The following is an 11,862-nucleotide window of genomic DNA, read 5'->3' on the forward strand; positions in this document are numbered from 1 at the left end:
TTTTTGTGAGGTAAGTGATTCATGAAAGGTATAGATTATTGTTAGTCAGGGCCATTCTTTTGTGGTGATTATTGAAAGTCAGACTGCGTTGCGCTGAAAATATTGTGTGTCAGTTTAGTGTTGATCAGAATAAGTAAAGAGAGAAATGTCTGAGTACATTCAGTTTTTCTCAGCCGTCTGAAAATCAAATAACGTAAGAGGTTTTATCAGCACAGTCGTTAATAATTTCCAAAGGGGACGTTTCACCATCTGAGCATTCTTCTTAAACGATTCAGGAAAATCACGAAAAAATTAATTTTGGATGGTTGAACTGCGATTTGACCTCTACACCCTGAAATGCGAGTGCAATGTTTTCCCACTGCGCCACTTTGCTCGTTGCGTTTGTAGCGTGGTACTAGGTTGAAAGCATGCGGTACCCATACGATTTTAAACAGTCCCCAAAGCATGAAAATGTCGCTCGATGGTGGAGTGTCCACAGTTCACCACATTTGCCAGTTCGCAAGCACACTGATGTAGCTCATTGTGAATTAATGCGTTTGGACGATCTTCATCAAACCCCCGAAGGTTTTCTTGAACGTGGAGAGTCAGTAATGTCATAACGATCCTTCTTAATACGAGAAAAACATTTTCTTGCTGTGCTATTTCCAACGACATTATCCCTATACATGACGCAAATGTTTCTGGCTGCCATCCTTCTATTGAAGTGAAATAGAAGAATATGTCGGAAATGTACAGATTTCTCCACTCCATTTTATAACGTCCGCAGCTCCACTCACTGTCTCAAAATGACGAAATGACAGTATGTAAACTTATATAGCAATAGTGAACTATAAATAACAATGACAATCGACAGTAGACCCGTAATAATGGGAATGGCATCATAGAAAACAACACCTCTACGAACTTACGCATCAATCTTACACATCAATAGGAAGCACAGAAAACTATGAAATTTTACTTATTATGCAGCTACAGGTGTAGCGTTAGGCTTTGGGCGAAGTGGGGTTCTGCCTGGGGATTGTGCAGGAGTAGGCTTTTTGTGAGACACCACGTCTGCCAAACTCTTCTCATGCTGAGAAAGATGACAGACACCCAACGACTTTCCTTAGTCACTCGTTAAAGTAATTATTATTCACTCCGAAGAAGGAGCAACTCAACAGTATGTGGATAAAACTCTATTTAGTCTTCAATCTTTATACAAGGGTAAGTCTATTATTGTCCGCAAAGTAGTTATAAAATTTTATTGTAACCAAATAGGATCTTACAAGAACATCATTTTTCGACATAGTCCCCATGCGTTTCAACGCACTTGGTCCATCGTTGTACAAGCTTCATGATGTCCTCATAAAAAAAGGTTCTCAGTTGAGCTGAGAGGCAGAAATGAACCGCTTCTTTTACTACTTCATCCGAGGCAAATCGACAGCCCCTTAATGCCTGCTTTAGTGGACCAAACAAGTTATAGTCAGAAGGTGCAAGATCGGGACTATATGGAGGATGATCCAGTACTTCAAATTTGAGTTCCCGGAGCGTTTCAGCAGTGCTGGCAGCAGTATGCGGACGGGCATTGTCGTGCAACAACACCTTTTGACATCAATCCTCGGCGTTTGCTTCGAATTGCAGGCTTCAGCCTGGCCGTAAGCATCTCAGTGTAACGCATACTGTTTATTGTTGTGCCCCTTTCCCCATAATGTTTCAGTACTGGACCTTGTGCTTCCCAAAAAACCGTGAGCATCAGTTTTCCTGCGGACTGTTGAGTCTTGAACTTTTCCTTGCACGGCGAATTTGGATGTTTCCATTCCATATTCTGCCGTTTACTCTCCGGCTCGTAATGATGAATCCATGTTTAGTCGCCAGTAATGATCCTGTCTAAGTTGTCCCCTTCGTTACATAGCGATCCAAATGTTTTTTGCAGATGCCCAAGCGCGTTTGTTTATGCAACTGTGTGAATTGTTTTGGAACCCATCTTGCACAAACTTTATGAAACCCAAGTCTGTTGTGGATGATTTGTAGGCAGAACCGTGAGTAATTTGCAGACGATGTGCCATTTCGTCAATAGCTGATCATCTGTCTAAGAGAATCATTTCAAGTGAACGCTCAATGGTTTCTTCATTTGTGGCGGTAAACGGTCGTCCGGCTCCTTCATCGTGAGAAACACTTGTGCGACCATTTCGGAATTTTTCAATCCATTCGTACACACTCAGTCGAGGCAAAACGCTGTTCCCGTACTGTACCGAAAGTCTTCGATGAATTTCGGTCCGTGATATGCCTTCCGACCACATAAAACGGATCACTGGACGTTGCTCTTCTTTGGTGCAAATAGACAGCAAAGGAAACATGATTAACAGCATGGCAGCAATAACGAACCTAAACTAGCAGCTTGAAAATGGCATGGATATAATAACAAATAAACAAAGCATGTGTCATCAACGTAAAGCGACAGAACTACCAAAATAAACAAAAATATAACTAAATTGCGGATAATAATTTTAGGGACATGCTTTTCACATGAACATAGAAAGAAGTCCTAATGCCGTTAATATTTTTCGCCGCCTGACATTCGTGTCATCGGTATTCCTTGGAGCACTGTAAGTCGTAGACGCTTCTTTGCTGCGCATGTGGTTGACGTCAGTTGCGGGTAAACCAAACTCGGCGCCGCAGGAAGCCCAAAATAAATATCTCAGACAGACAAACTACAGCAATTACAACAAAATATAATGTAGAGGAACTATGCTCCAACTAGGGATAACTCTATCCTCGCTCTTCCCACTAACGTGAAACTTGTCACTCTTGTTCATTTATATGCTACTACAGTAGGTGATTTTCCCACCAGTCTACAACATCCATCAGAATTGTTACTTTTGGAAAATGTCGTACCCTAACATTACAATATTAAAAAGACTCATGACATCCCCACAACCCCTTCCCTGCTTCCTTTCTCCTCCCCCAATCACCTTCACCCCCTTCCACTTTCACTCCCCTTCCTTCTTCAGATTCCCCTCCCCCTCTCCCCTACCTCTAACTGGTACCTACATAAAACACTGACCGCAGCTGCAAAATGTAGTACTCTGATGTGACGTTCTGAATCGAGGAGACGGGTTGCTGACCCAAATACTTACGTAAATTTCACGTTTATGTACACCTCATTTTTCTACTTACTGTAAAATATTAGACGACGAATATTTAGTTTATCTTTGTTTCGGATCTGAAGATGATACTGAGCGATCGAAATTTGTTATCTAATCAAAAATGTGCGACTGAGCCCGAACAGTAAACGCTTATTATCGCAAATATTTATTGAACAAACAAATTTTCCTATGCAATCTAGAATTTAACAAAACTGACATATATATGAGTCTTTTACATTTCCTGAAGAAACGAACGTTAGAACACGACAAAAAAATGTAATAAAATTCCTTCAGCACAATGCAAAATAAATCGAAATTAGTACCGCCCCAGTAACACTACTATAACGAAAACCAAAGCATTTCACAATACTCGGTCTGATAGCCCTAAATACAATAAGCGCAAACTGAAAACACCCTTCAATCAGAACCACCTAAATACAATCAATAAAATTAGAATACCAAACCACACACATTGTAAGTGGGCATGCATACGTACACAATAATTCTAAATTCTACGTCTACTAATCACTCCCTCACCAGATACTCAACAGTAGCAATAAAACTGACAATCAATTAAAATACTACCTACGCAAATCACCAATTACCGTTCCCTGTATAGCAGTTACACCCACAGCGTAATGATAACAAACGAATTTTCGAGAGCTCTCGTTTTCACACAACAAACGCACGACAATCGTGCAGGCAAACACACAACACCGTGCACAAGGTCCGTCCATGTGGAATACGACTGGCATAACCGAGTGCTCTCTGCACTGTACGCAGCTCTGAATTAAATCAAACGACCAAATTTCTCTGCCAGTTACATAAGCACACTGTTAGCGCTCCTCTTGTAACACGGAAACCCCTGTCTGCGTACCTTCTGGATTCTTCGTCCTGACCTGCTGTGTCCACGCTCTGCCACCACAACCCACGCCGTCCTTTAGTCGATTGAAGGTCTCAGCTCTTTTGCACACCAGCTCTCCACTAGACTTCGTCCTCTTTGGCTGTCCACCCATACCCGCAGCTTCAACTGCAGGTCCTACGATGCCATTTCAGAGGAGTCGGGCGAATGTTCCAATTGGGGCCCGGTTTTATCTCTGGGATCTGTACCATAGCTACCGGTGGAGACTTTCCTTGACGTTACGGCATCTCCTGCTCCCCTGTCCTCAACTGCAAACGCAGCCGCTTCATCGACCTCTGCCGTCAAACCAAGGTTGTTCACATCCCGCGTTGACCGTCAGTGATGCTGCACGATTCCTAACTGCTTCACCGCGTTCCTGGCACTAGATTCCGGAATATGGTACCTCGTAGTCAGCGAAACAGGTGACGGCCGTCAATCGTTTCGTGTGTGGTAATAAAAATAAATGGAGACGGCTTTATCTATACTGAGAGAAGGCATTGGTTGAAGCCAGGGGGCAGGGCATTCCACCATCTTGTTGAGACTTAAACAACGCTTTCTCCCTCAAAATACTCTATGAAAACTGCCATTTCTACTTAAAACCACTGAATTGATTGTTAATCTTAGTATTCTCTTAGAGGCGAATGGAAAGTGTGGTGTCACCGCCAGACACCACACTTGCTAGGTGGTAGCTTTAAATCGGCCGCGGTCCATTAGTACATGTCGGACCCGCGTGTCGCCACTGTGTGATCGCAGACCGAGCGCCACCACAAGGCAGGTCTCGCGATACGGACTAGCACTCGCCCCAGTTGTACGGACGACGTAGCTAGCGATGCACACTGACGAAGCCTCGCTCATTTGCAGAGCAGATAGTTAGAATAGCCTTCAGCTAAGTCAATGGCTACGACCTAGCAAGGCGCCATTAGTAACATTGCATGTATCTAAAGAGTCTCACTTGTATCGCCACAATCTCCAGATGTACCAAAAGGATGGATTAAAGTTAAGTATTCCAGAAGCTACGTACTTTTCTTTATAGCATTCATTACGTATCCTGTTTCAGACTTCACGCCATCCTGCTTTAGCTTAGCGCGTGCCTTTCGGCTTCCTCTCATTGTGTCTAGGTTGTCTTGTCTAGACACAACAGAAAGCAAGGAAGATGAAGGTTTAACGTCCCGTCGAGATTGAGATCATTAGAGACGGAGCACTAGGTCGAAATGTTTCAAAGATGGGGTAGAAAATCGTCCGCGCCTTTCAAAGGAACCATCGCGGCATTTACTTGGAGTAATTAAGGGAACTCGCGGAACACCTGAATGAGGATCCACAGACGCGAATTTGAACCGTCGTCCTCCCTAACGCGGGTCCATTGTTCTGACCACTGCACCACGTCGCTCGATATATGTCCTTGGAGGCATACTTATAATCAGACAGTTGAGAACTTAGTTCATTAATGTGAAATTTTGTTCATTAAGCATTGACTACAACGCAGCAAAACAGCCGATCGTTGTAACTGAAGTACTTTTATTAGCTGTAACATAACAAAATACTTCCGATTATCTGATTGCAAAAATGTACGACTTTCATAACGCGAGAACTGAAGGTTTTTGTCACAGGTTGACGACAACATTGTATAAAAATTACTCTTTGAGATTTGGAGCAATTAAGCATTACCATTAAAACAATAAGTTTACACTTAATGTCAAGCAAATCCTATCTTTGTCTCAGACATTTCTCCCTCTCCCCTACCTTCTAAGAATGATTAGGCCATACTGCGATCATCATTCTCATTTGACAGTTTTTCTCAATCAGGAATACATATTTCAGTCACTAGTGCACCTATATTCAGTTATGAAACCTGCAACATGGAATTTCTACAACGAAGAGGTTATCCGCTTAAAAGGTCATTTTATATTCAACAGAATAATACTCCAGTGCTTTGTGAAATTAAATCTTTATTTCGCTTTCAACAATAGAACAGACTTTCAGCTTATTAACTTGTGCAGTTTATCACAAATCTACTTCACTGTCCTTCGAAGGTAACTAGATTACGGCGTCTCTATGCACATTTGTTTTTATGAGGGAAAGACTTGTAGCATTCTCACTGTATGAGCCTTACTAGACTGTAACATCAAATGATTACAAAAAAAAAAAAAAAAAATAAACTTAAACCTAATGACATCACACACATCCATGCCCGAGGCAGGATTCGAACCTGCGACCGTAGCGGTCGCACGGTACCAGACTGAAGCGCCTAGAACCGCTCGGCCACACACGGCCGGCCAAGTGATTGCCAAGTGTCCATTGATGTCTCATGTGAGCACAGAAATCGTAAAAAAGTCTTGTTTAAATATTTACTTGTAAGTCACTAAACATTAAATCAATGGAGTTCTGTGGACATACGTGTTGCATGGCCGCCGAAACAAGGTGCCTCACCTAGATACCGATTATTGCTCTAGGATTTTGTCGTTACAACTCTTCATTTGGACTACACTGGATACTCTGTTGAACACTAAAATACTCTTCATCCACGTAGTTCCTATTCTGCTTAAGATTCACATTAGTATTTCCCTGCATGAGGCCCCAGATTGGCTTCCGAGGAAGCTTGATGTTATTCCCGGTTTCCTTGTTCTCTTCTCACACACTGCGCAACTTTCTCTCGATATAAGAAACTGTGTCCTGCGGTGAAAAATTTTTAGCAACACTAGAAAGTAAACAGATTCGTAAAATCAGCATTACATCTACAAGTTTTTGATGCACAAAAAATAGTTACTATTTTGTGGAGCAGGAGTTCTCAAAATAAAGGGAACTCTTCCAACATAACAATTAACATACAAAAGAGTAGATAATTAATATGATGAAAATCCTAAATAAAATATTTGGTACCTAGACACATTACACACTCGCTGGATGATCTGGAAGGTAAACAGTCAAGTAAAAGATAAAAAAAATGTTCAACCTCAAATAAATGAGCAATACACGCATCTTGCGTGTGGTCCTTTCAAGCACATTTAAGTAAATTTACTGCGAAATATTTTCTCCTCTTACCCACATATATGGAAATAATTATTAGAATCGTAAAACTACTCAACCTTCTATTTAGGCCTATTTAGCTGCCTACTTTTGACATGCGTATGTGATCTCAGAACATGAATATTAAGAAGTCACTTAGCGCTTCTCGGTTATCTATGGTATGCGTATTTTGTGTAGCAACATGAACTTGGAATCTATGATTTAACGTACATTTTGCAAAAGTTTCGGGTGGGCACTGCAATTTTATGGCACAGCATTTCTCCTAAGACGAACTGTTGAAGGCGACGTTCGATCGATGGCCTTTTCTCCAAAACGCTGACCACATATTGTGTTCCATATAGATGCTCGCCAATTCTTTCCCCTCACGGCATTTTCCTGTAGAGAGTTTTGGAAATATGAAATCGTTTGAGAGAAAACTGCGCTACAGTAGAAATTTTTTCGCAATAAAGGTGGTAAAATAACACGTCATCGAGGAAGTTTACACCTCAAATGTTATCCATTTCGATTTAGCTTCACAATCAAAACGATTCGTGCTTTCAGACACTACGCAAGTCACCATTATAGCTCAAAATCCTTCCAGAAACTAGAGACAAACCTATGGACACAAGCTTAGAACAGCAGTGTTTTGGTCGGATCAAGATGGCTACCGACTGAATTTCTTGGCTTCACAGTTGTGACGCCAAGGCCTGTTATTTTATGATCTTGATCATATTGACTCCACAGTTGATATTGATGTTAATAATAAAAACCACTTCAGCATTATTATTACACATGTAGCACATTAAATGTGTTTCTTTGAACCTCTTCGCGTCGTCGGCTGTTGAGGAAAGCAGGAAATTAGGCTAAAGCTACGATGTCTAAACGAATATTTGTGTGTAATTATTCCACAGTCGTCTGTGCAATAAATCGTATGGCTCTATCAACGTAGTGACAATATAAGTTTGAGTAACAACTGGTATTAGTTCACTTCCATTGTAAATAATTTTAGCTAATTTTGTGCATCTCACTTGTAATTTTGTTAGCAGTACATGATAACTACCAGGTCAGTAGCTAGAGTTCTCATACATTTCTAACAACAATGCGTCCTTTGTGACTATATTACTCATGACTTACGATAGTTCGGTGAGATAATTGCCGTTATTGATAATTTTACATAATTAGTTCGTAACTGTATTTTATCGTTCTGTATGTCAAATGAAAACACAGTTTGTTGTAAGCAGTGTCATCTGATCCCTTGTCATTGTGCGTAGAAGTATTGAAAACCTTTGTATGCAGTCCTAAAGCATCGACTGCACACCGACTAGCGCTGCGCCACAAAACGCATCAAGAAGGCGCTGACCCGCATGCCAATGGAAAGAGCGGGCAGCGTCACACCTCCAAGACGACAAAGTTTAACGCTAGCTGTCAATGCTGATTTAACTAGCCGCCTATCGATGGTCGGCCCCCTTCCGGAAGATGCCCTCTCTCCCTCCAAAAAATGGTTCAAACGGCTCTCAGCACTATGGGACTTAACATCTGAGGTCATCAGTCCCCTAGAACTTAGAACTACTTAAACCTAACTAACCTAAGGACATCACACACATCCATGCCCGAGGCAGGATTCGAACCTGCGACCATAGCAGTCGCGTGGTTCTGGACTGCAGCGCCTAGAACCGCGTGGCCACTGCGGTCGGCTCTCTCCCTCCATTTATTCCTCCTACCAACTCTGATCCTCACCCCCCCTCCTTTCCTCCGTCCTTTTCCTGGGCTCCCTCTCCCTCCTTCCATCCTCTTTTTTCCCCACCTACCCTCTCTCTACGCCCCTTCTCTCCCCCGAGTCCTTTTGCGTTTCCCTCCTCTGCCTTTTCCCATTCCCGCTCGCTTCTGCCCTGCCCCTCCACCCCCTTATGAGTTCTCTCCCTCCTTCTTTGGTTCCCCCCCCTCTTTCGGTTTTCCTATCCTCCCTCCTTGTTTTCCCTCTCATCTGTCCAGGTCACCCCCCCCCCCCCCCCCCGATCTGCCCTTGGCTAAGGTGTGTCGTCTTTGTGCCGACATTTTAGTGCAGTGTTTACAGAAACCAGACTGTCGCCATGGTTTTTAATTGTCTGTCTCCTATGTTACCTGTCTGCTTCCTGTGTATTTTATTAGCATTGCCAACCCTTTGCTTTATGTTTTAACTTTCTACAATTTTCCGCCGTTTTTCAATTTAAGTCACCGTTTTATCGCCTGCTTTTATTGTTTCTTATCTTCTTCTTACGTTTTAAAAAGTCTGTAGGTTGCAGAGCAGCGTACTAAGCTGCTGTCAGCCAGCCCCCTTCGGGGGGAATCGACATTCAATAAAGGAAAGAAAAAAAAAATAACTGGTCGCCTCCAGCTTGGTCGCGGAATTCGAGAGCATCAGTGCTGGGTAATAGAAAGACGTTGCTGAGCCTGCAGTCTGCTAGTAGTAGTAGATTGTCAATGTAATTGCATGCAGGAGGCACAGAAAACACAGGAAGTATCGTTTGTTCCCTTAATACAAATAAAATTTTATGTTAATTCGAAAGTGTTTTGTTCAGGTGATTTTGGATTCCTGCCACTAGCCATCACAACCTCTCCTCTTCCTTGTTTGTGTCTGTACTGACTCCCACAGTAACCAGCACAACACTTTTCTCGTATCTATTTTCCAATTGTTTTGATTAATTACGCAGTGGCTTTTATTCTTTACCAGCTCTGTACCTGTGCATAACAGAGGAAAGATAAACACAGGTAGATTTTAATTGTCAATATACGATTGAAACTACACAATTTAATTAGTTTATCATTTCACATGTTCAGTAACAACGCGTCTTCTTGTTATCGCTTTTGTCCGTTACTCACGGTCAGTGTGTGTGAGCACATTTACGGTGATTTTGCTATGTTGTGTACAATTACTTTAAATGTGTAACTGGTTACTCACTGTTTTATCCCTCTACGTCACCGCAAATTTGTGTAAGCTTTGGCATCCGTTCCTCTATCGAAGAGACATGTGGCAAATTAAGCACAGCTCGCCTTACCTTGTTAGCAACAAACAAAAACTACCCAGTTCAGCTATTTACAATTCTTTCATACGTTCCATGACTTTATTTAAGACAGGAAGACGGTCAGATCAAGATTCCAGCTAACAGTGGAACTACTATCAGTGCTTTACAGGTAGCCATGTAGCTCAATGTAATTATAACAACAGCCTAATGCTTGTTCATGTCTAAGCAACATTGGAATACCTATCTTTATAACTACTTTGAGTCTACATGACTACGTATAACACACTTATCATAGCTGTCCGGCCGGAGTGGCCGAGCGGTTCTAGGCACTTCAGTCTGGAACCGCGCGACGGCTACAGTCGCAGGTTCGAATCCTTCCTCAGGCATGGATGTGTGGTTTAAGTAGTTCTAAGTTCTAGGGAAGTCCCATAGTGCTCAGAACCATTTGAACCATTTGAACTTATCATAGCTGCACTTTTAGCTGAAATCTGGATCTACAATAAAAGAAAAAAAAAAAAAACAGATGATATTACTGCAGGCGCTGACCTTCCTTCTGTCCTGAAGTTCATCACAGTCACAATCATTGCCAGTGAATCGAACATGAAGACGTTATTTGTTGTAGCGGCTGCTATTCTGTAGTCATGATCACTCTGTATGATCACAATCACAGGATCTGTTTTACTATACGTAATTACTTCACAATCGACTGTATAACAAGTCGTATGTTGTTATCAACTAATGATGACACAGTTTTGCGTAACCACTGTGTGTGTTCTCTTCCATTCTAAATAATTGTAGATAACTTAAAACAGCTCTCATGTACTTTGATTCAAATGGCTCTGAGCACTATGGGACTTAACTGCTAAGGTCATCAGTCCCCTAGAACTTAAAACTACTTAAACCTAACTAAGCTAAGGACATCACACACGTCCAGTCCCGAGGCAGGATTCGAACCTGCGACCGTAGCGGTCACACGGTTCCAGACTGTAGCGCCTAGAACCGCACCGCCACCCCGGCCGGCTCTTGTGTACTTTTATTAACAACATACGATTGGTTGCTTTATAATCGATCTGTGAGTTAAAAATTTTCGTTCCAGATGTGTATTAGTTCACTATCCGCAACTGTATATTCACTTGCTGCCACAGATGTCAAATGATGATGTAGTTTGGTGTAACCACTGTCATCTGTTCCCTTGTTGTTGTGCATAATTGTGTCAACAACTTTGGTTCGGTTGTACAGTTCACGTTTTTGGATTAATTGCGCTCTTTAATACCGGGTGGTCATAACTAAACTTTCCCTACTTAACACGTGTCAACGGCCGTGCCGCAGTGGTAACACCGGTTCCCGTCAGATCACCGAAGTTAAGTGTTGTTGGGCTGGGCTAGCACTTGGATGGGTGACCATCCGGTCTGCCGAGAGCTGTTGGCAAGCGGGGTGCACTCAGCCCTTGTGAGGCAAACTCAGCAGCTACTTGATTGAGAAGTAGCGGCTCCGGTCTCGGAAACTGACTTACTGCCGGGAGAGCGGTGTGCTGACCACATGTCCCTCCACATCCGCACCCAGTGACGCCTGTGGGCTGAGGATGACACACTGGCCGGTGGTTACCGTTGGGCCTTCATGGCCTGCTAGGACGGAGTTTCAGTTTTTTACTTAACACGCTGTAATATGCAAACTAATTACTGTACAAGTACCAAACTTGGTAGCATTAATGTCCTGAGTATAGGGTGCGTGATATTCATGAGTCACAGCGCAACCGTCGAGTCCCAATTATGGTCAGCAGGAGCCGTGATCAGTCATTATGATTCATAATCTCATCCCGTGGTCTAGGGAT

General features: G+C 42.5%; 1 pseudogene; it reads left to right on the top strand.

The window, feature by feature from the left end:
* Positions 1-11,341: 11,341 nt before the first annotated feature.
* On the top strand, positions 11,342-11,459 carry LOC124803553 (annotated as a pseudogene).
* Positions 11,460-11,862: the final 403 nt, after the last annotated feature.

This window comes from Schistocerca piceifrons, chromosome 6, assembly GCF_021461385.2.
Source record: "Schistocerca piceifrons isolate TAMUIC-IGC-003096 chromosome 6, iqSchPice1.1, whole genome shotgun sequence".
Taxonomy (NCBI): domain Eukaryota; kingdom Metazoa; phylum Arthropoda; class Insecta; order Orthoptera; family Acrididae; genus Schistocerca; species Schistocerca piceifrons.